The following is a 26,405-nucleotide window of genomic DNA, read 5'->3' on the forward strand; positions in this document are numbered from 1 at the left end:
GGCACAGTGAGCAAGGGACCCATGCCTGGGCATACCTATCCCACTTAGGGGAAAAGGTGTAACTGCAACAAATGATGGACGGAATACTGAATGATTCAAACATTCTCCCCAGTCAAGAGATCTGAGTTAAATCCATGGTTCTTTTGCCCACTACGCCACTCCAGTTTGGACCCAGCCAAATGCAAATCAGTCTTGACCCTGTGCCTCATGGGATCAGTCCAGACCGTACTGCCAAGCCAGGTCCTCCCTGGACCGGAAACAAGCATCCTGGCACCGGTTGCGGGGTGTATCACCCTTCATCAGCCAGGCTAGCTTAAATCCAGTAGCACAGTGAGGAAGGGACCCACGTCTGGGCATACCCATCCCACTTAGGGCAAAAAGTGTAACTGCAACAAATGATGGACGGAAGGCTGAATGATTCAAACATTCTCCCCCAGTCAACAGATCTGGGTTAAATCCATCTTTCTTTTGCCTACTTCGCCACCCCAGTTTGGTCCCAGCCATATGCAAATCAGTCTTGACCCTGTGCCTCCTGGGAACAGTCTAGTCCGAACGGCTAAGCCAGGTCCTCCCTGGACCGGAAACAAGCATTCTGGGACAGTTTTTGTGGTATGTCACCCTTCAGCAGCCAGGCTGGCTTGAATCCAGTGGCACAGTGAGCAAGGGACCCACGTCTTGGCATACCCATCCCACTTAGAGCAAAAAGTGTAACTGCAACAAATGATAGACGGAATGCTGAATGATTAAAACATTCTCCCCCAGTCAAGAGATCTGGCTTAAATCCATCATTCTTTTGCCCACTACGCCACCCCAGTTTGGACCCAGTCATATGCAAATCAGTCTTAAACCTGTGCCTCATGGGAACAGTCTAGATCGAACTGCCAAGCCAGGTCCTCCCTGGACCAGAAACAAGCATCCTAGGACTGGTTTCGGGGTATGTCACCCTTTATCAGCCAGGCTAGCTTGAATCCAGTGGCACAGTGAGCAAGGGACCCACATCTGGGCATACCGATCCCACTTAGGGCAAAAAGTGTAACTGCAACAAATGATGGATGGAATGCTGAATGATTCAAACATTCTCCCCAGTCAAAAGATCTGGGTTAAATATATTGTTCTTTTGACCACTACGCCACCCAAGTTTGGACCCAGCCATATGCAAATCAGTCTTTACCCTGTGCCTCATGTGAACAGTCCAGACCGAACTGCCAAGCCAGGTCCTCCCTGGACCAGAAAGAAGCCTCCTGGTACCGGTTTCGGGGTATATCACCCTTCATCAGCCAGGCTAGCTTGAATCCAGTGGCACAGTGAGCAAGGGACCCATGTCTGGGCATACCCATCCCACTTAGGGCAAAAAGTGTAACTGCAACAAATGATGGACGGAATGCTGAATGATTCAAACATTCTCCCCCAGTAAAGAGATCTGGGTTAAATCCATTGTTCATTTGCCCACTAAGCCACTCCAGTTTGGACCCAGCCAAATGCAAATCAGTCTTGACCCTGTGCCTCATGGGATCAGTCCAGACCGTACTGCCAAGCCAGGTCCTCCCTGGACCGGAAACACGCATCCTGGGACCGGTTGCGGGGTGTGTCACCCTTCATCAGCCAGGCTAGCTTAAATCCAGTAGCACAGTGTGGAAGGGACCCATGTCTGGGCATACCCATCCCACTTAGGGCAAAAAGTGTAACTGCAACAAATGATGGACGGAATGCTGAATGATTCAAACATTCTCCCCCAGTAAAGAGATCTGGGTTAAATCCATTGTTCATTTGCCCACTAGGCCACCCGAGTTTGGACCCAGCCATATGCAAATCAGTCTTGACCCTGTGCATCATGGGAGATGCCCAGACCGAACTCCAAAGCCAGGTACTCCCTGGACCGGAAACAAGCATTCTTGGACCGGTTTCGGGGTTTGTCGCCCTTCATCAGGCAGGCTAGCTTAAATCCAGTGGCAGAGTGAGCAAGGGACCCACGTCTGGGCATACCCATCCCACTTAGGGCAAAAAGAGTAACTGCAACAAATGATGGACTGAATGCTGAATGATTCAAACATTCTCCCCCAGTCAACAGATCTGGGTTAAATCCATCTTTCTTTTGCCTACTTCGCCACCCCAGTTTGGTCCCAGCCATATGCAAATCAGTCTTGACCCTGTGCCTCCTGGGAACAGTCTAGACCGAACGGCTAAGCCAGGTCCTCCCTGGACCGGAAACAAGCATTCTGGGACAGTTTTTGTGGTATGTCACCCTTCAGCAGCCAGGCTGGCTTGAATCCAGTGGCACAGTGAGCAAGGGACCCACGTCTTGGCATACCCATCCCACTTAGAGCAAAAAGTGTAACTGCAACAAATGATAGACGGAATGCTGAATGATTCAAACATTCTCCCCCAGTCAAGAGATCTGGCTTAAATCCATCATTCTTTTGCCCACTACGCCACCCCAGTTTGGACCCAGTCATATGCAAATCAGTCTTAAACCTGTGCCTCATGGGAACAGTCTAGATCGAACTGCCAAGCCAGGTCCTCCCTGGACCAGAAACAAGCATCCTAGGACCTGTTTCGGGGTATGTCACCCTTTATCAGCCAGGCTAGCTTGAATCCAGTGGCACAGTGGCCTGTCGGGAGGTTGGGGACTCACCTGGCACGGCGGCAGGGAGGGGGGAGTTGGGTTTCTGGACTGTTATGTTCTGGGGGTTGGGGAAGTTTTGGGGGGAGGGGAAGTTTGCTCGGGCCATAATCTTCACCATTCATTGGGGATTGATCCTGGGGACACAGCAGGGACAATGGTCTCTCTGAGAGTGTGGGCATGCGGGCGATCCTGCTACGTTACAGGTCTGGACCTGGAATGTCAATGGGCCGGGTAACAAAATCAAATGTACATTACTACTGCAACACCTAAAGAGGCATTCCCCTGATATAGTCCTAATTCAAGAATCACACCTGCGGAGGAATAGATGTAAAGCCCTAGATCGTTTTGGCTATAAAATGGTGGCACACTCGGGGTTCACCTCCGGGTCAGGAGGAGTGGGAATCCTGGTAAGCAACACCCTACCTCTTGTTGTTTCAGGCACGTGGGTGGATGACGCGGGCTGTTTTACTGCAGTGGCGGGTAGATGGGAGGGACTCTTATTGATATTTTGCTCCTGTTACATACCTCCGGGCCTACACTCCGTGTGTTTCCCAAAGTTGAGTGTGTTCCTGACAAGTCTTCCCACGGGAGTACTTCTTCTCGGTGGTGACATGAACGCAGTCATGTACCCAGAATATGACCGGTCCAACGCCCCAACGGGCAGATAAGGGGACCGGGGTCTGTCAGACTTTGCCACGGCTATGGGACTGGGTGACTTGTGGAGGGCACACAACCCCTCACTTATGTTATGTTATGTTATATTAAATCCTTTTATAGCGCGCAATAGCTACTCCAAAGTGTGTCCCAGCGCGGAGCCAAGAGGAGTTTCTGACTTAGAAGCCAGCAATTACGGGAACAGATGAGTTTTTAATAGTTTCTTAAATGCTAGCGGGTCCTGAGTATTACGCAGAAATAATGGGAGGGCATTCCAAGCCTGAGAAGCCTTGACAACAAGAAAGCAGCCACCCAGTTTGTGATGGGAGAAACGAGGCACCCTCGCCAACAAAAGGGCAGAAAATCGCAATTATCTAAGCGGGACATAGAAAGAGAACAGTTTCTGTAAATAAGTGGGCCCAAGATCGTGCAGTGCACGGTGAGCAATCACTAGCGATTTGAATTGGACCCTCTCCGCCACAGGCAACCAGTGAAGGGCGCGGAGATGAACAAGCACACTACTCCTCCGAGCGATTCCCAAAAGCAGCCTGGCGACCGCGTTCTGGATCACCTGAAGTCTATTCATAGAATAACCAGGGATGCCAATATACAGGGCATTAGCATAATCCAACCGAGATAGGACTAGTGCCTGAATGACCGTCTCTTTGGCAGACCTAGGAAGGAGAGGGAGAAAACTCCTGAGTGTTTTAAGGAGGCCAAAACAGCTAACTGAAATCTTTTTCACCTGAACCGAGAACGAGAGGTTGTCCTCAAACCACACTCCTAGATTTTTAGCGGATTGCCCATTAGAAGAAGGAAAGGGAAATCCAGGAGGCCAGATTGTATTTCTGAAATCCGGGGAAAATTTGCCGTAGCGAAGGATCTCAGATTTGTCTTCGTTACACTTGAGTTGTGCCCTAGCAAGCCACCCAAAAACCGAAGACAAGCACTTCTGTACAGACCATACTGAGAACTCATCCTTAGCCCACGTAAAGACAATACACGTTCCACTCAGCGCGGCATGGGGCCTTCTCCTGGATCGATCACTTCTTTACCCGCAATGATCAAATTGGGGAATTCGGCTACACTAAACATATGGTTTGAGGGATTTCAGATCACTCCCCTGTTTATACCACCCTTAGAGGTCCGATTGTCAACAGGGTGACCTTTCCGAGGATAGATCCCTGGCACCTCCGAGACCTGACAATCGGGGACAAACTTCGGGAGGGATCCAAGTTGTACTTTGAAGAGAACCGGGGGTCAGTGGAGTCCCAAATTACTCTGTGAGAGGCCTACAAGACGGTGCTGAGGGGCTTGGCCCAGTCATTAATTGGGACACAGAAAAAGGAGGAGTCTCTCGAGATCCGGCTCCTAGAGCGAGAAATCGAGCAGCTAGAAAGGGATAATGCAACGACCTCCTCTGTGGAACTCTGCCACAGACTGAAGCTGAAACAGAAGGACCTTAGGGCCCTGGCCGAGCGTGAGGCACAAGCCTATGCGCTGGCCACACAGCACCGGATTTATGATGTAGGGGACAAAGCACTGAAACTACTAGCGTGGCTAGAGCGCTGGGATAGGGAGCGCTCCTGGGTATCTGCAGTAAGGAACGAGGCGGGCTCGCTCTGCTCGTCAAGCATGGACATAGCGGAGGCCTTTGCGGCTCATTTCAAGCGAGTATACTCTCCAGTATGCACGAGAACCGAAGAGACTGTGTGGAATTCTTATGGGACTTTGCACTTCCCACGCTGTCGGACCGATCTTCTGCAATTGGGTGCAGCTCCTATACGAACAACCGATGGCCCTGGTGCGGTTCAACGGGGCTGTATCTAGGGCCTTTTCACTGCATAGGGGGACACGGCAGGGATGCCCCCTGTCTCCCCTCCTCTTCACACTCGCATTAGAACCTCTGGCCCACTGGATCAGGGGGGACCCCTCAATTTGGGGCCTGTCGGTGACTGAGGAGTGGGAAGAGCGTATATCCCTCTACACCGACGATATCATCCTATATTTGGCAAGACCATACCACTGGATAGCTCAAGTGGTACACCTATTCGAGATGTTCGGCAGCTACTCTGGCTACACCATCAATTGATTGAAAGCTGTGATTTTTCCTTTGTCAGGCTCCCCCCCTCGGATCCCATCTCGGTGTTCGTCTCTGGTGGTCTCTGAGGGATTTAAATACTTAGAATTCTACGTCACACGTGATAGGAAGGAGTTTTTTTAGAGAAATCTCGAGCCCCAGTTGGCTCGCCTGAGTGCGGACGTAGCTCATTGGCATACCCTTCCGCTCTCTCTCATGGGTAGAGCGGCTCTGTTCAAGACGCTTACATTGCCAAGACTCCTCTACGTTCTGCAAAACACTCCATATCCGGTCCACACAAGCATATTTAAACGGATCTTACAGGCGGTACGGACATTGCTGTGGGACGGGGTGTCCCCTAGGATAGCGTTACATAAGCTACACAGGGGGGTGTACAATGGACGGCTGTCGATCCCAGATGTTAAACTATATTACTGGGCCTCACAACTGCAGGTGATCAACGACTGGTGTATACGGATAGGGACGAGCCAGCCTATAGGGTGGCTAGAAAGGCTATGCCAAGGGGCAAATGCGAACCTCTTCTCTTTGCCCGTAGACCGCAGAAGGCATGGCCTGAGCACACTAAGGTAGTACTACAATGTTGGAAGGCGGCAAATCAGCTCCTGGGCTGGGCGGGCACATTGGCTGAGAGAACACCACTGTGGCAGGGAGAGCAGCTGTGCGAGGTGACGGATCTGACGGGGTTCAGGGGGTGGCAACAGATTGTCATCGAATACCTAGGGGATGTATGGAAAAGGCACTCTTCCCGCACCTTCGAGTATCTCCAAAAGGAGTACAACTTACACCACTCACAGAGATATCAGCACATATGACTCCTGCACGCCCTACGATCCCATATACCGAGTGGCACATCCATCCCGGAATACTCCCCAATGGAAGATAGGTTGTTAATTGACCCCATTGCGGAGAAACCCACATCAACAATATATTGCAAATTAATAAATAATATACCTGATGCCTTGGTCAGCCTCAGAGCAGCCTGGACCAAGGACCTTGGGAGTCTAGATGATGATGACTGGCAAGATGCGCTACAGGGTCCTAGAGAGATTGCAATCCGCTCCAGGTTCAGGCTAGTGCAGCTTAAAATCCTTCACTGTACCTTCTACCCTCGCACACACCTCTATGCATGGGGAAGGTGCCTGTCAGCGTCCTGTGTAAGGGGTTGTCAACAGGAGGGCACCTTCTTTCATATCCTGTGGCATTGTCCAGAGATCGTTCCCTTTTGGACGAAGGTCACGGACACCATGTCTAAGGTAGTGGGGGAGACGGTCCCGATGTAGCCGAAGTGGCTTTTACTGCTGATTAAAGGGGACACTGACTGGCCGAGATATGTGGAAGTATGGTTGGCCCTGGCTGCGGGTGTAGCGAAACAGAACATTTCCAGGGGGTGGGGGGTGCAGGCGCCCCCTCACTGGGAGGAATAGCAGCGCGACCTCGACTGGTGCCAAAGAACTGAAGAAACTGTATACAAAAGTAGGGGGTGTACTAAAACATGGAAGAAAGTATGGGCGCCCTGTCGCCCCGGAAATACCAGAAAAATACATTTGTGAGGAACCGTGAACTTGCAGTCAGCAGGAAGAATTATATATCTATTAACGAAAGGTACACACCCACACTATGGATATCGAGAAAGCACCTCGTGTATCAGCTCACCTGCGCCCCTCAAACCCCGGAGCCACATAGTTAACAGCCAGCGTCCGCCAGCCGTGCAGTGTTCAAGTCCATAATAAGACCGAGATTACCGGTCCCCACCACCCAACCGCCCCAACCCACGCCGCCCACCACCCCACAATCAGGGACCTGTAAGAAGAGTTCACTTGAGGCCTACCATCAGGCCCAGCAATGTCTGAACTGTCCCAGAGTCACTCAGCTGTTCACTGCTCACTGCCACCAGCCGTAGGCCCCTCCTCAAGTTCAGTGAACTCCTCATTTCGGTTCGATACTGAGTGTTGCTGTCTTCCCTTCCGACCAACAGTGTGTCAACCTTCCAACCAGTCGCTGGCCTCTTCCGGCGCATCGAAGAAGTAGGCTTTACCACCATCTAGGATTTTGAGTCTGGCCGGGAAGAGCATCATGTATTTCACTCGCTGGTCTCTAAGGGCCTTCTTCACCCCATCAAAGGAGTGCCGCTGGCGTTCCGAAGCGTGAAGTTTAGAAAGAAGCGGATGGTGGCATTTTCCAGCTGAAGATCTCCATGGGTACGTGCCGCAAGTAGGATAGCATCCCTATCCCTAAAATTCAGGATGCGGGCGATGATCGTGCGGGGAGGAGCCCCAGGTCTGGGCTTGCCCCCAAGGCCCTGTGAGCCCGTTCGACTGAAAAAAAGGTTTGATAGGCGTTTGGGCTTCAAGTGGTTCAGTACCAGGTCTTCTACGAACCAGTCTGTCGAGGGCCCCTCCATCCCCTCTGGCACCCCCACTATGCAAATGTTGTTACGTCTAGCCCGACCTTCCTGGTTCTCCAGCCGAGCATGTATATCAGCTTTGTTTTTTGGTGAGGGCGGCAACTTGTTCCTCCATCCTCTTGGTCTTGGACTGAAGGCCCCCAATCCCAGTCTCCGCTGCGGAAACCTTCTCGGAAATGTTCTTGAAGTCTGCTCGTAGGAGGTTTACTTCTTCAGTCACTGAGTCTAATTTAGGCTCAAGGGTACCGTGGAAATCCCTGATGGCCCTCATGATGTCTTTCAGGGAGGGGTCCGGGCCGCTGTCTTCAGGGTTGTCTTGCGGGCCACTACCCATTGCCCCTACTTCCCGACCCATAGCTACAGTATACTTGTCTATCTGGTTGGTCTGACTCGGACCCACTGTCCTGTTGCGGCCCATGGCAGATCTTGGACGATGATACAGCAGCGTGCTTACAGTTGTAAAGGCTTTGGCTGGACTTGTAAAGACTGTGGAGACCACCCAGCAGGCACTCTCCCCGGACCACCAGGGCCCAGCCAGGACCAGATGAGTCCATCACACACTATGCCGTTGCTACCCCCACCGTGTATCAGACAGTCGCAGGGTACCCACCAGGAGGGCCCCCCAATGTACCTACAGCTCGCACTCTAGAAATGAGCTCGGGCGGCCTGGTATATTGCTGTGACTGCACCCACCAGCCTGTTCAAAGCAGCTGAGGCAATTCTGTCCATGCTCTTCACACCCCTCCTGTGATGGGGGGCGCTCGCTCAATTATCCGGGGTCCCTGGCACAGTAGGAGAGGCCCAGGTGCCCTCCAAGCGTTACCGGTACAGCAAACTAGCAACCACCACTACAGAAAGGTCGATGGGGAGGGGCTGCTCACCGGTAGAGTCTCGCTTGTGGCTTCAGTCAGCATGAGGTCTTAGGTGAGATCCGCCACCGTCTGATGTCCCACCAAGTACCTGACACTTTTACCCGAGGAAGCACAGGCTCGCTCGGGTCTCCCTTGCGCCACCGTAGCAAGTAGCGGCCGCAAAGTAATCTGCACAGTGTCTGGGTTGCGTGCCCGCTAGCGCGCCTCAGGTGCCTTTTTCTCTGGTAGTCTTGGCTCTCGTAGAGCCCCAGGGGGAGTCCGTTCCGACCCTGCTGTATGCTGCGGGTGATCAGGAGAGTACCGGCGATCTCCGATCACGGGTTCACAGCAGGCGCCATTTTAGATTTCCTTAACCCCAGATCTCTGCTCGCTGTTTCAACGCCTACGGCCGCACTACTCGATCACCTCTCACTGCCTCGGATCGCCGCCACACTCCGGTTACGTTTGGTGTCTTCGGCCGCTTCGGAGGTGTACGAATTATGCAAGATGTATGGACGTAATCCCCAACTGCTAGCGCAGCTCGATTAGGAAGCCGCCATCTTCCGCGGCTGCAAGCCACGCCCCCATGCAAATCAGTCTTGACCTTGTGCCTCATGGGAACAGTTCAGACCAAACTGCCAAGTCAGGTCCTCCCTGGACCGGAAGCAAGCATCCTGGGACCAGTTTCGGGGTATGTCACCCTTCATCAGTCAGGCTATCTTGAATCCAGTGGCACAGTGAGGAAGAAACCCACGTCTGGGCATACCCATCCCACTTAGGGCAAAAAGTGTGACTGCAACAAATGAGGGACGGAATGCTGAATGATTCAAACATTCTCCCCCAGTCAAGAGATCTGGGTTAAATCCATTGTTCTTGTGCCCAGTATGGCACCCCATTTTGGACACAGCCATATGCAAATCAGTCTTGACCCTGTGCCTCATCGGACCAGTCCAGACCGAACTGCCAAGCCAGGTCCTCCTTGGACCGAAAACAAGCATCCTGGGACTGGCTGATGTCATCCTTCATCAGCCAGGCTAGCTTGAATCCAGTGGCACAGTGAGCAAGGGACACACGTCTGGGCATACCCATCCCACTTAGGGTGAAAAGTGTAACTGCAACAAATGATTGACGGAATGCTGTCTGATTCAAACATTCTCCCCCAGTCAAATGATATGGGTTAAATCCATCGTTCTTTTGCCCACTACGCCACCGCAGTTTGGACCCAGCCATATGCAAATCAGTCTTGACCCTGTGCCTCATGGGAGCAGTCCAGACCGAACTGCCAAGCCAGGTCCTCCCTCAACTGGAAACAAGCATCCTGAGACCGGTTTCGGGGTATGTCACCCTTCATCAGCCAGGCTAGCTTGAATCCAGTGGCACAGTGAGTAAGGGACCCACGTCTGGGCGTACCCATCCCACTTAGGGCAAAAAGTGTAACTGCAACAAATGATGGACGGAATGCTGAATGATTCAAACATTCTCCCCCATTCAAGAGATCTGGGTTAAATCCATCATTCTTTTGCCCACTACGCCACCCCAGTTATGACCCATACATATGCAAATCAGTCTTGACCCTGTGCCTCATGGGAACAGTCCAGACCGATCTGCCAAGCCAGGTCCTCCCTGGACCGGAAACAAGCATCCTGGGATCGGTTTCGGGGTATGTCACCTTTCATCAGCCAGGCTCGCTTGAATCCAGTGGCACAGTGAGCAAGGGACCCACGTCTGGGTGTACCCATCCCTCTTAGGGCGAAAAGTGTAACCGCAACAAATGATGGATGGAATGCTGAATGATTCAAACATTCTCTCCCAGTCAAATGATATGGGTTAAATCCATCGTTCTTTTGCCCACTATGCCACCACAGTGTGGACCCAGCCATATGCAAATCTGTCTTGCCCTGTGCCTCATGGGAACAGTCCAGACCGAACTGCCAAGCCAGGTCCTCCCTGGACCGGAAGCAAACATCCTGGGACCGGTTTCAGGATATGTCACCCTTCATCAGCCAGGCTAGCTTGAATCCAGTGGCGCAGTGAGCAGGGTACCCACGCCTGGGCATACCCATCTCACTTAGTGCGAAAAGTGTAACTGCAACAAATGAGGGACGGAATGCTGAATGATTCAAACATTCTCCCCCAGTCAAGAGATCTGGGTTAAATCCATTGTTCTTGTGCCCAGTATGGCACCCCATTTTGGACACAGCCATATGCAAATCAGTCTTGACCCTGTGCCTCATCGGACCAGTCCAGACCGAACTGCCAAGCCAGGTCCTCCTTGGACCGAAAACAAGCATCCTGGGACTGGCTGATGTCATCCTTCATCAGCCAGGCTAGCTTGAATCCAGTGGCACAGTGAGCAAGGGACACACGTCTGGGCATACCCATCCCACTTAGGGTGAAAAGTGTAACTGCAACAAATGATTGACGGAATGCTGTCTGATTCAAACATTCTCCCCCAGTCAAATGATATGGGTTAAATCCATCGTTCTTTTGCCCACTACGCCACCGCAGTTTGGACCCAGCCATATGCAAATCAGTCTTGACCCTGTGCCTCATGGGAGCAGTCCAGACCGAACTGCCAAGCCAGGTCCTCCCTCAACTGGAAACAAGCATCCTGAGACCGGTTTCGGGGTATGTCACCCTTCATCAGCCAGGCTAGCTTGAATCCAGTGGCACAGTGAGTAAGGGACCCATGTCTGGGCATACCCATCCCACTTAGGGCAAAAAGTGTAACTGCAACAAATGATGGACGGAATGCTGAATGATTCAAACATTCTCCCCCATTCAAGAGATCTGGGTTAAATCCATCATTCTTTTGCCCACTACGCCACCCCAGTTATGACCCATACATATGCAAATCAGTCTTGACCCTGTGCCTCATGGGAACAGTCCAGACCGATCTGCCAAGCCAGGTCCTCCCTGGACCGGAAACAAGCATCCTGGGATCGGTTTCGGGGTATGTCACCTTTCATCAGCCAGGCTCGCTTGAATCCAGTGGCACAGTGAGCAAGGGACCCACGTCTGGGTGTACCCATCCCTCTTAGGGCGAAAAGTGTAACCGCAACAAATGATGGATGGAATGCTGAATGATTCAAACATTCTCCCCCAGTCAAATGATATGGGTTAAATCCATCGTTCTTTTGCCCACTATGCCACCACAGTGTGGACCCAGCCATATGCAAATCTGTCTTGCCCTGTGCCTCATGGGAACAGTCCAGACCGAACTGCCAAGCCAGGTCCTCCCTGGACCGGAAGCAAACATCCTGGGACCGGTTTCAGGATATGTCACCCTTCATCAGCCAGGCTAGCTTGAATCCAGTGGCGCAGTGAGCAGGGTACCCACGTCTGGGCATACCCATCTCACTTAGTGCGAAAAGTGTAACTGCAACAAATGATGGACGGAATGCTGAATAATTTAAACATTCAGATTCAGATTCAGTGGGCAGTTTTATATAGCACAAATGCAGTCTAAGGGCATTAGAAAGCTTCACATGAACACCAGATGACATTACACAATATCAAATCAATGTTAATATTATTTTTGTAGACACTGGGAGATTAAGTGATTTGCCCAGAATCATAGGATGTTGAGCTGAAACCAGGACTTGAACCCTGTTTCCTAATTTCAAAGCTGGTTAAGCGCACACACTCTACCAGTTGACAACAATACTTGATATCTGGCAGGAAAAGGAGAACAACAGAGACTATTTTACTCCACCTCCCCCTGTTCCATGGACGAGGGGACACAAATAACCTGAGGAGCTCCCTCGCTGGCCCTAACCAGCCCCCCCACCACACTACCTTTCCAGTCCTCCTCCCCCTCTAACCACAGTCCTCTAGAAAGTGAGTGCTAATGGCTTCCTCTCAGCAGCTCCTTGAGGCCTCTGTCACACCTGGAGGTAGCCAGGGGGCAGGTGCACCTCATGCTGTGACAGAAGGAGCAGCCCATTGTCACTCTGCCTTTGACAATCAATTATTTTTCCAATGTTTGTCAGATTTTAAACATTCTACTCAGTTATCTACAAATAAATTCACTTCTGCATCTATGCCTAGCCACCTATGGTAATTGCATAGTAGTTGTTTGGTGGCAGAAGTGCCTGGATGACTTTTATGAGCTAAAGTTAAATTATTTAGTCCTTATTTGACTTGGAGGTACAAATAACTCACGTCTTAACAATACTCCGTTTTCCATAGTCAAATCGTCTGTCACTTTTTAATGCATCCAACCACTCACCCTCCTGGATTGCTCCTTCACTATGTACAACAGCATCCAAAGCTGCTACAAGGCTTTCATAATCCTCGGGCGTATCATCTTCCTGATTCGCCAACGGTAACCTAGATAAACAATCTGCTCATTTGTTTAACCCTCCAGGAATATACCTTGCTTTAAAATTATATTCCTGTAATTTGGAAATTAACCTTACCAAACGTGACAATGCTTTGACATTTCCTCTTCCACATCCATCCATTATGTAAATTAGTGGGTTGTGATCAGTAATTAATTCAAATTCTTTACCCCACAAATAAGGGTTTAGCTTTTCAACTGCCCATGCACATGCCAGTGTTTCTCTTTCTATAGTACAGTAAAAACCAGCATCTTTTAACTTTCTTGAAATAAATGCTAGCGTGTGTTCCTTGACATATTACATCTGACAAAACTGCTCCTATGCCTACAGCACTGGCATCAATAATTCTATTCTTTCCATTTGAATCATAAGGTTGTAGAGCAGGTGCTGTTACAATAGCATTCTTCGTTTCATTAGATGAACTTTCCTGTTCAGTTCCCCACTCAAAGTAATCCTCAGTAAGCTTCTCATTGGTTTCACAAGTATTGCACACCTTGAAATAAATTGTGAATAATATTCACTAAGACCTAAAAATGATTTAAGTGTGTCTTTGTCTTGAAGACTAGGTGCCTCCCTGACAGCCCTAACTGAATCATACTATGGTGTTATGCCTTCCGTAGTTAATGTGTGTCCCAGACATTCAATTTTATTTTGTAGAACTTGCACTTGGACTTTGAAACAGCACTTTATTTAAAATAACATTATGGTCATGGATACTTTCTGCATGAATCAAAATGCCATCCTGAAATTTCTGGACACCTCTTACATCTTTAAATAACACATCCATTAATATCTGGAAACACTTGCAGCTGATGCTAGCCCAAAGGGTAGCCTTACATACCTGTAAGCGCCAAATAGTGTTACAAAAGTAGTGTAGTCTTTGGACTCATTAGACAACCTTACCTGATGATATGCTGACTTTAAATCAATCAATGGAAAATATGTTGAACCACTTGTTGCTGCCAACATCTCTTGGATCTTTGGTAGTGGATGGCAATCCACTATTATATTTTTATTGAGTGATCTCGAATGAGCACATAATCTAATTTCTCCATACATTTTTTTCTTTTCACCTTCAGGAGCCCACTCATAGGAGTCTTTCATGTCAATAATTCCCTCTCTACTGAGTTTATCCAACACATTCTTTAACTCATTCCTTACAGAGTGGTACTGGTCTTACTTTATGCACAACCCGTATGGCCTTGTCTTTTATTTTGATTGCATGTTCAAAACCTTTTACACACCCAATGTGATAAGACAAAACATTTTGGTTATTTTTTTAACTTCCTCTACATCTAAATTGTCTTCCTTACACAGAGAAGACACAGGTAGTTCACTAAGTACTATGGAATGTGGTGTACCTGGTTTTAAAAATATACCCAGCCTACACAGTACTCTACAACCAACTATGTTCCTTCCATTTTCTAGGACATATATTTTGGTTATGATACTGTAATAATCAATGTTCACTCTTCATATATCCGGTGATAGAAGTACGTTTATTAGAAGAAGGAAAGAAACCTTACACCACAGTCCTGCCAGGCACAGCTCGCAACTGACAATGTACAACCCCAATGTTCTCAAGTTGACATGGTAGAATGTTTGTATGTCATGATAGAGTATGCTGCCTAAGCACTTTACAACACATCTCCCTATCTTAGGAAACAAAGAAAACCATAACGAAAGAAACACCCACCACCGACAGACACCCCGACACAGAAAAGACAAAACAACACAAACAGATAAACTGACACAGCAGAAGTTACCATGGGTTGCTTAAACTAATCAATCCTTTTTCACCTACACCGGCAGAGACAGAGGACAGGGTACACTCACAAACATAATCCCCCAAATAGCCGGGAGGTTTCCTTACTCTCACCTCCCTCCTGCCTTGAGGAATCATTGCCCCACTGCCGTTTTCCAATGTGACCCAATTGCTTGAAATTTGTATGGGCCACAGAACTTGGTTGAATCCTTTACACCACCACCCGGCTTAACTGTGCCCCAATCTCCAGCAACAATAACATGTTTTTCAACAGTCTTATTCAAGTACGCTCATCCCCTTGCCACTCTCTCTCGCATCCATGACGCTACCAACTTGGCTCCTGCCTCGCATCATCTCGAAAGGGGTTTTCTCTGTACTGGTATTAGCAGCAGTGCGATAGTTCCAGAGCATGTTCTTAACCGTCCCCTCGACAGACAAACCATCAAGCACGCCAACTGCATCGTCCCTTTGACATGCCTGTTGACCCTCTCCACCAGACCATTACCCTGAGGATTGTACAGAGACGGATAAGCATTTCTCACACCAAGGGTGTCCAAAACCAACTTCATCTCCTGTGATGTCAACTATGTGCCATTATCAGTGAGTAAGACAGAAGTTATCCCCTCCCTCCTAAACACATCACTGAGAAAATCAACAGTAGAAGTGGTGGTGATGCTCCTCGTGAATGCAACTTCCACCCACTTGAATTTGGCATCCACCAGAACGGCTGCAAACCTGTTCTGTTCAGGGAGAAAGGCCCACTGAAGTCCAAACGTACCTTTTCTCATACTTCCTTAGCTGCGGATACATGCTGCTCCTTGTGCAATTTCCCTACACCCACTCTCAAACGTTTCTCAGAATTCTTACAAACGCCACACCTGACAATCCAGTCCTTAACCTCACCATCCATGAGGAGCAACCAAAATCTTTCTCTGACCCTCTTGGTGGTCAACGTCTGGCCCACGTGACCCTCATGTGCCATGCTGATCAATTCCTCATCCTCAAGTACAGACAATTCATCAACTACCTTGAAAAATAGTTTAGCCGCATGAGGAAGTTCACTCTCTGTCCTGACCGTCCCCTTCATTAACTTTAGCACACAATGAAGTGCTAAATCCTGCTCCATGGCTCTCACCCATTCACCCTTGGAGATAGAACTTCCCAAACCTTCTGGGACATCTTCCACACTTGCCACCACCTCCTCCGTAACTAGCTCAATCATCTCTGCAGTTCCATCAGGTATCCTTGAAAGGCAATCAGCAACCCTATTCTTCCCTCCCGGAACATATTCAACCCTACAATCATAGTCCTGCGGCCTAACAGCTAACCTCGCCAACCGTCCTGAACAGTTCCTTGTCCCTCCAGACCCTAACACTTTAAGTAAAGGTTGTGATTTGTTCTGGGGATGAACACCCCTCCCCACAGGAACACCCTGAAGTAAGCTGTAGTCCATGCAGCAGCCAATGCCTCATGCTCGATGACTGAATAATTGTGTTCTGCATCAGTCAATGAATGTGAGGCAAACGCTACCATTCTCTCTTCCTTGCCATACACCTGAGACAAAACTGCCCGAATCTCTACTGCACTAGCATCCACAGTAACAATGGTCTTCACAGCACTGTTAAACAGTGCAAGGACACCTGCATGAGCAATATTGTTTTTTACAGCTGTAAATGCCCTTTGTTGCTGTTCCACCAGACAAATGTCATACCCGTCCTCAGGGGTTCTGTTTTAAGAGTGCAATGCTGCACAAAATACTCCACTAATCCCATGAAAGAGCGAAGGGCATCTCTGTCATGTGAAACTTCAGCATTGAAAATCGCCCTCACCAATATCACCTTGGGCTTCACTCCACCCCTTGTAGTCATGTAACCCAGATACTCCACTTCCTGCACAAGGAATACACACTTCTCTTTACGTAACGTTAAGCCCGCTTCTCTAATGCGAGTAAACACTTCATTTAAAATACAGTTGTATTCCTCCTCATCCCTTCCAAACACTATGATATCGTCCTGAAAAACAATGACCTTACTCAGACCAGACAAAATCTACGTCATCAACCGCTGGAACACACTCGCGGCTGAGCATAGTCCAAAAGGAAGTCTGGAAAACTGGAAGGTGCCCTCCGACGTGATGAATGACTTAGTTGTCTGGAGTGTGGATGGAGTTTGACTTGATGATAGGCACTCCTTAAATATAGATTTGAAAAAACTTCTCCCCAGACAACATTAGAATGTGTTCATTAATATTAGGCAACAGAAAATTGTCCACGACTACAATTTGGTTAAGGCTGCGAAGGTCCACTCAAAATCTAAGAGACCCATCAGAATTTTTAGTAATAACCACTGGAGGCAACCATTCGGTTGCTTCTACTGTCTCAATTACTCCATCCTCCAACAGCTGCAGAATTAACATGCCTTGTTTCCGCCCTCGCAGCTATCGGTATCTGCCTAGCGGCATGTTTAACAGGGACAGCATTATCCTTCAGCTTAATTTTGTGCACATAGTTCTTGGACTTCTCTAATCTGTTCTCAAATACTTCCTGCATGACGAGACAACAAGTCATAAGCATCCACCGCCATAACTTGATTATCAGCCCTCTGGTTGACTGTGATGCCAAGGTGGTACTGGTGTATCCAACCTAAAATGGGGGGAACATCAGGGGCCACATAAATTTTCCCACTGGTCTGACGATCAGCAAATTGAATGTGCGCATCCATTAACCCCATGACCCCGATGTCTGCCCCCTGATACCCTTTGAGAATGACACCCGAGGCAACTAACACCCCTCCAGAACATGTAACATCAAACTATTCCCTAGGGACTATGGTGTAAAGAGAACCAGTGTCCACCATCAAAGACACTAGTGTTCCATTAACTCCAAAATCAGCTTTATGATGGGTTCGCCACCTTTCCTGATTAGTGCTCCCCAACAAACTTTCATCTTGTACCATGAGTATTCTGTAGTCCGATTGCTCATCCTCCACCATGGCAACCCTCTTCTCAGCCACTTTGCACATGTGCGCTAAGTGTCCCTGTTTCCCACATTTGCGGCAATCCTTTCCCACCGCAAAGCATTGTTTCAAATCTGCCAAGTGATAATTGCTGCCACACCTAAAGCAGACTCAAGTTGATTTACCTTTCATGTTCACAGGTGTGGAGTTTTTCCAGGGACTATTCTTGATAGTACCTCCACTAGCTAGCTGAGATTTGGTCCTTACTGCATTAACTTGATCACCATCATCCACCAGTGCTGTAAGTTCAGTGACTTTATTATCTGAATTAGGAATCCTCATTTCCAGCATGCATTTCTCGAATTCCTCCACCACCTTTGCAATAGCTATTGCCTCTTTCAACGTGAGATTACTGTCTGCCCACAGTCTCTCCTGAATTTATTTACTGTTTGTTCTATGCTTACTTCGTTGCAGCATGTGATGACACGCGATAGTTATGGGGTGCATATTCTCGTGCTATTTTCATTTATGTTTGCGTGCATCCTTCAAGCGCCGTTCTGCAGGTCTCGTTGCTGAATCGGTCGTTTGTAACGCCATTCAGCAACGGAGATGCGAATGTGGAGGTCGATGAGGGATGGGCTCCATGTAACGACTTTTGCTTTAAGAATGAAAGCCCTTGAACATAACCTACCTCCCTCCTTGGATCCTGCCTTCGCTCCAACACCTTTTTGGAGACGATCTGGGGAAACTGAAATTGGACCCTGTTTCGTTTCTCCTCAAGCTGTGTCCGGAGCCCATCTTACTCTACGTGCTGTCGCTGCAACCACTTCAACCTGTTTCCTAAGAAGGCAGAGCATACGCATCAGCGAAACGGATTGGTCCTGCATCTTTGGTTTTTAACAAGTCAGCATCAACTTTATATTTCATATGGCAGCAACCGCCTATCATTGTTCCTATTGGAGGCAAAGCTAAATAGCTGTTAAGCCTGTTGCCTCATTGGATAAGCATTGATCAGCTTCCCGTCTGTGCATGGAATGGTTTTTTCTACTGCTTCCATTTCTGTGCAGCACAGTACAGGGATTCAAGCGATATTCACACAGCCTTTCTCCTCAAATTGTTGTACACGCGCAACAAACTATGGTTTACCACATCTTTTCAACCATTGGATCCTACATGTGGTGAAGTATATTAATATACCTTGACTATTTAAACCATAATTTTTCTTCTTCTTCTTACAAGTGTGTTGTCAGTACTTTGCCTGCATAATCTTTTCATACTATGTCTGGAGGAGGTAATTCACACCAACAACCCCCCAAATATTTAGATAGTCCTGGCAATCCCAAACTTGAGTGGAAAGATTGGTTCAAGGTATTTAAAAACTATTTGGTAGCTATAGATGGTGTGGATTACAGTCCAACAAGGAAACAAGCAATTCTGTATGGTTGTTTAGGCACTGAAGGACAAAATGTTTTTGACAATCTTCCCGTAATTCCTGCTGAGGAGAAGCTGCTGGTGATGCCTGGAATGTTTTTGTAGAGGCTGAAAAAAGACTTGAAAAACTATTTATTGCTGAACCCAATGTTGTGTTAGAGCGCTTTACATTTTATTCCAGAAAACAATCTCCTGACGAAAGCACTGAACAATATTTAGCCAGCTTATGTATTTTAGCCAGTACTTGTTGTTTTTAAAATGCCATTGATCAATACTTAAGGGATCAGATTGTACTCTGTTGTTTTTCAAAGAAAGTACAAGAACATCTGTTATGCTGCACTAATCCTACTCCTGATCAAACAGTTATAATTGCTCAAGGCATAGAATGTTCAGTTTCCTCTTTTAAAGCCCTAACACAAGCATCCACTGCACCCACCATGGCTAGTAATACAAATAGCACAGACGTAAATACTGTATAAAATATTAGGAGTAATAAAGTCAACAGAAAGAATGCCTGTTACAGATGTGGCTCATTTAACCATTTAGGTACCAACCCAAGATATTTACAAAAATGAGGAATGTGTTAATAATATCAGGATTTTAACTTTAGAAACCAAGTCTACTTGTGATACTACTGTTTTTACTCAACAAGACACGGCAAAAATTGTGTAATTTTTTTTTCCATTTTGTAATGTTTACATTGGCACTGTAGGCCTTCACATTATGGTGGACTCGGGTTCACCAGTAACTATGCTTGCTGAAGGTACTCTTAAAAATTGTGGGGTGATACGCTTCTGGAAACTCATGACATTAGGGTAGTAGCATCTGGTGAGTCAGAAATTCTCACTAAAGGATATTTTGTGGATGTTTTAGAATTTTCTGGCAGGTCCATTTGCACAAACATGTATGTAGCTGTTAATGGACGTGATATCATGGGTTGGATAAACCAGAGAAGACTGGGCAACATTTTGAGACCAGGTACTACTGTACCAGTTCTGATTGCAGAAAATACTCACTTAGACATTGATGACATTTGAAAGAAATGTTCTCATGTGTTTTCAGACAAAATTGGTACTGTTAAAGATTTTGAACATGAGATTGTTTTAAAACCAAGTGACATTCCTGTAAAACATAAAGTCAGAGACATTACCCTTTCCATCAGGGAAGATCTGAGATTACACTTAGATCAGTTGTGTGCAGATAAGATTATTGAATAGGTAGATTCTGCTGAATGGGTCACTGCTGTGGTTATTGCTAAAAAAAAAGGATGGAAAAATGTGCTTATGTGCTGACCTGTGCGCGCTGAACAAAAACATTTTCATTGATTGCAATCACCTTCCTACAATTAATGAGCTTTTTCTACTCTGGATGGGGCTACCCTTTTTTAGCAATATCGATCTCAGAGCAGCCTATCATCAAGTCAGGCTCAAAAATTAAATCCCAAGCTCTTTGTACTTTTATTACACCCTTTGGTGCTTAGAAGTATCTACGCATGCCTTTTTGGTCTTGCATCAGCAGGAAGCATATTTTAAAAGCTGATGTTTTCCCTATTCAAGCATGTGCAGGGAGTTTTAGCTTTTCAAGATGATATTCTCATTTTCGCCAAGAATATTCAGGAACACAATTGTATCTTGAACAATGTATTGGAAATATTGTCCAAGCATTGAAATGCAAATTTCTTACTGACAATGTAGAATACTTAGGTCACCACCTAACTGCACACGGTATTAAGCCCATAGAAGATCTTGTCAGAGCCTTAGAAGAAGTGCCTCCACCCTCTAACAAAGATCTTTTTGAGGTTGAGCGATTACTATTCTAGATTTGTTAATGGATATACTACTCTAATGGAACCTCTAAAGAAAATGCTAAGAAAAAAAGGGATTTTTCTGGGGCACAGAAGAACAGAATGTCTTTCAAGAAATGAAATAAAGTCTTTCCAATGTCCCCGCCCTTAAATCTTATGTAAGTGGACATAAATGTATCATAACAGTGGTTGCAAGTGCTGTTGGCCATGGTGCTGCTTTGTGTCAAAAAGATGGTCGATCTGAAACCACAGTTGCTTTTGCTTACAGAGTTTTGACTTCAGCCGAGAGAAAGTATAGTACGAAGCTCTCGCTTGTGCTTGGCCATTGCTAAATTTAAAACGTATGTATGGGGTACTGCTTTCGCTTTATGTACAGATCACAAACCTCTTATGTATTTACTAGGAGACAAAGGATCGTCTTGTGCTTCTTCAAGACTTTTCAGAATTCTATCTATGTTACAAGAGTATAATTTTGACGTTATGTACATTCCTGGGGTTACCAATTCCAGGGCTGACTGCCTATGTCGTTTACCCATTCCTTCGGATGAAGCTCATAATTTTGACTTGTTCGAGAATGAATGTATTGTTGCAAATCTAGGCGTGGTGCAGTTATGTAATGGTTCCATTGCCGAAAATGAGTGGATTACAGCCTGTAATGATGATTCTGTTTTAAGCAAAGTGTAAGGATTTGTTTGTTTAGGTTGGCCTCATGTCAACAATTTTAAGGGAGATCTGTTTGTTTTTAGCCAACTAGCTGATCAACTTACTACTGAAAATGGCTTTCTCATGCACGGCGACAAAATTATAGTTCCAGTAGGCTTTGTTCCAAAATTCTGGCACTTAGCCACAAAGGTCATCTGGGAGCCACTGCAACAAAAAAAACTTTGAGGTGCTACTTCTGGAGGCCCTACGTGGATTCTGATGTTGACATATTTGTAGACAACTGTCAAGAGTTATTTGTCCAACAAGCATTGGAAGTCCCATAACACTCCTTTAGTTACCACACCTGTACCCCAAGGCCACTGGCGCAAGCTTGCGCTTGACTTGGCTGGGCCAGTTGTATCTCTACCTTTTGAGAGTAAGTACATAATTGTTGTTGTAGACTATTTTTCTAAGTGGATCTATTATGATTTTTTACATGAGACCTCAACACAAGATGTCATCAATTTTCTGAATAGGATTTTTTCCTTGGAAGGGTACCCTGATGAACTAGTTACTGACAATATTCTTCAATTAACCTCAGAAACTATGGAAAGATTTTTAAAAGACAGGGGTATTAAACACCATAATATTCCTCTATATTCTCCTCGCTATAATGGGGCTGTTGATAGAGCAAATAGACTGATTAAGGAAGGTATGTAAACTGCTCTCACCTGCAACAAGGATGTTGCTAAGTTTCTCCAAGATAAAATGTGGGCGTATCACAATACCCCACACAGTGTCACTGGGGTTTCTCTTTTTGTACTGCTGCGTGGTAGACAAGCTCACACTGGTTTATGTCCCACCTGGCTTAAGGATAAAACACCAGGGTGAATCGATGATGTTGTAAATCTCCAAGAAGTAGAGAATAGAGTTTTAAAATCACAATTGAAAACAACAATATTGCATGATAACAAGAAGAATGTTTGTACACCACATATCGTGGTTGGGTCATGGCTTATGTTGAGAAATATGAAACCCAGGAGATCCAAAGTGTAATTCAACTTCAATGGTCCGTTCAAAGTTACCAAAGTTGCTCACTCATCAATACTCTTGCAAGACAAAAGATGCTGGGCCATAAAAAATGTGGTTCTTTTGAATGACTCCCAATGGAAAATTGTTAAAGGTCATCTGCAACAAAAAACAAAAAAGGCATTGTTTTTGCCTTTTCTGGGTTCTTGTATCAATGATTGGAATGTAACTCAGTCTGATGTTCACCAACGGCATTCCTTGGTCACAAGTAATCAACACACTTCTGATCAAGATATTTTTTCCTCATGTGTCTCCTAATGTCATGTCTGGTTCTTCTGGAACACATTTTGCTGGAAATTATATTACTGCTAGAAGTGGTAGAATGTCAAAGAAACCTTTATATCTACAGGATTTTGCTATGTAATGTTTATTCTTGGGTTTTTTTGAGGACAGGGGAGATCTGTTGTATGCTTACTTTGTTGCAGCACGTGAAGGCACGCGATAGTTATGGCATGCATATTCTCGTGCTGTTTACATTTGTATTTGCATGCATCCTTCCAGCACCGTTCTGCAGGTCTCGTTGCTGAATTGGTCGTTTGTAATTCCAGTCAGCAATGGAGCTGTAGGCGGTGAGGTCGCTAAGGGATGGGCTCCATGTAAAGACTTCTGCTTTAAGAATAAAAGCACTTGAACATAACCTACCTGCGTCCTTGGATTGTTCCTTCGCTCCAACACAGTTACACTGGATAATCAATTGATCCCTAATCAACTCCGTCATCTGTCCAAATTGACACTTAGCAGATAACTCTCTTAGACTGTCTACAAAATCATCAATTGACTCTGAAGTTTGCTGAGGCTGCCTGTACAATTTGTGGCGTCGCATCACCACGTTCACCTGTTTTGCAAGTCTGGTTTGCAAATGCAACACTGCCTTCTATCATCACCAATGACCTCACCTTGAGCATCACGAACAGGTGGTAAGTACTTGACCACGTGCTGGCTTTCCTTTCCCAGAGATCCCAACAATAGGGCTTTTTACCTGACTGCCTGAAACCTGGCACCATCCAAGGTCAATATGTAGTTCTCAAAACAATCCACCTGTTGAGTGCACGTGGGCATCATTGTGCATGTGCGCTCTCAGCATGTGCTGCTTGGTGGACACGAGCGGGACACCATTGTGTCACGCTCGTGCTCTTTTCATAAGTGTGCTTTGTAGAAGTTTCTTGTTCCTCGTGGGGAAGAATGTTATTTAATGAATGTCGGGTGAGGGGAGATGGGGAATACATTGTAACATATTTTCATTCTGTATCTTTCCTTCGGACCTGACGGTCACCTGCATTAAACACGGACAGTCATCGCAACTTCTTGAGTCTGTTTATTCTTTACCAAGGTTAATTTGTGGAAGACACTTCCACACTGGCGACGAGTGGGCACCGAGCTGCGCTATTTATTTATTTTTCTTTCCAAACGTACGAAACAAGTTGACGTCCGGTGTCTTTGCTGTAGTACATCAATCTGCGACTGTACAAGGCATCTACTAACGTAAAGAATCGGAAATTAATTGGACATTAAGCATTTTTTTTACAAGGATTTGCTACATTTATCTCCACTTGGGCTATTGTCTAATTGCGAAGAATCGGAACAATTGCGGAGGATTGGAACACTACAGCAGAGTCATATATTTTTTTTCTTCCTACCTGGCCTGACTGTGCAGTTGTTGAAGCTCGAGTACTCTGCATGTGGTTCTCCTGAGCGGTGGTGTGTTGCGGCTCGCTCTCCTGTTGGTGATGTTCTTGTAAGGCGTGCACGAGAACGTGGTGGCGTCTGAAAGTAAGCAGAGAATCGTGCATTCTTAAAGGGCCAGCAACGGTAACCAGGGCAACGATGTGTGTATGCAATGCGGCAATCTTTGATACACTGCACAGGGCCACGCTAATGAATCAAACGTGTCATTGTCGTGTGTAGAGTGCACAGCGATAGGCATGCTTTTGTTATAACCAATTTTTGGATCGCAGGCTACAACGCTGCCACGCAATTACATTGCCTGACCTTTATAATCCCTTCCTGTTTTTTTTTCTCTTCCTCACGAATACTGCCAATTACAAAAAGAACACCAACGCAATGCATTATCACAAGTTTTTATCCTTACTGGATACACACTTTCTGTGATATGCACACATTGTACATTTCAGGTTAAGTGTCCACGTTGACTTCTTTTATCTTTTCTGTTTTTTTGTTTTCTCATTACTTTGTGAGATAATATGTTTGGCATTGTACCTCCTCCTTCTTTCCTGACCACAACAGACGAACCATTAATGGATTCAGAAATATGGAAACCTGTTTTTCGGGCGTATGTTGAAGTATTAGAGGGAGAAGAATTTGAACCAGAAAGAAAATGAGCACTTTTAAAACATTGCTTAGGTTGTATAGGCTTAAAAGAATTTTAAAATGTACCTACATTAGTTAACCCTGGCAATATCAATGCATATCAGTATGCGTCTTTGCAACTAAACCTAAGATATGGAAAAAGAAAAATGTTGTCATGGAAAGGTTCATTTTCTACTGATGGAAACTGATGGAGCAGGTAAAGCAAAATTTTGTATACCTCCTCTTTTTTGCATGAAAATACTATTTATATAACCTACTTATATTATAATTTGACTAACGGTGTGCTGTGGTATACTTACCAACCTTTTGCAAATGTCGTAAACACCAATTACACATGGGACTTATTGCTATTTGCATGGCAAAATAACTCTAATAACTAAAATATGTACGCATATTAATAGTAGTACATGTGGTAATAGGATATTGCATGATTTATGCTGCTTTTGTGATGTTTGCGTTCCCGTTTTGGACCGTAAAGGTGAGTATTATTGCTTTAAATGTCGCTAGGAAAATACCAATACATGAAGGGATTAGTGAGGGTTTAACATTAGAATCTTCATTTCTTTGTATTAATTATTCTTTTGTGTTTGTTTCGCTTAAGTTGGCATTTGGGCCTACCTAAAAATGGCATCCGAAATGGAGTTCAGAAGTGGCCACCGTCTCGTGAGCGCGATGCCTACTGCGCAGACTCGGATGGCTCCGTAGACCTCCAAGTAACCCCAAGGCACAGTGTTCCTGGTCAAGGATAGGAACTTGGTGGACTGCCAAACTTCAGTCAGTAAAAACTGGTCTAAATGAACAATTGGGACATACAGGCAAACCTTCAACATTGTTGCATAAGGGCAACATAGACAGAGGAAATGAACCAGCAAAATCCATGAGAACATCCACTGATGTAAAATCGGACGTTTCCAATCAGCTAATCATGTTCATTCTTGCCTAAAAATGTTTCATGTTATCCCGAATTTTATTATAAAAAGGGTAGTAGAATAGGGAGGGGTTTTAAGATGGCATTCAGCGGTTTGGATGACTGCACACCCTTATTGACCCCACAGGCGATGACAGATGCTTGCACGATTTCTGGTCCTTTGGAGATCTATGGGACTGTAACGTGCCGAGCAAAGAACTTTCGGACTTTGAGCTTTGGCCTGCTTTATTTGGACAATTAACGGCTAAATTCGGTAATGCAGAGCCAAATGAATTAGAGAAAAATCCAGATAGCAAGAATAGGTAAATATAATGTCATGCGATTTATATTAATTGAACCAAAATTCTAAACTTTCGATTGAGCAAAAATGCTAATATTAATTGCAAACAATATTTAGATAAACAAATATTTGATTAACAGAAATGACGAGTTTGTGGTTTTTCAATGAAGAGAGTAAAAGGATTCTGAGTCTTAAATGTGTTTTAGCT

This window comes from Triturus cristatus, chromosome 6 (genome assembly GCF_964204655.1).
Source record: "Triturus cristatus chromosome 6, aTriCri1.1, whole genome shotgun sequence".
Taxonomy (NCBI): domain Eukaryota; kingdom Metazoa; phylum Chordata; class Amphibia; order Caudata; family Salamandridae; genus Triturus; species Triturus cristatus.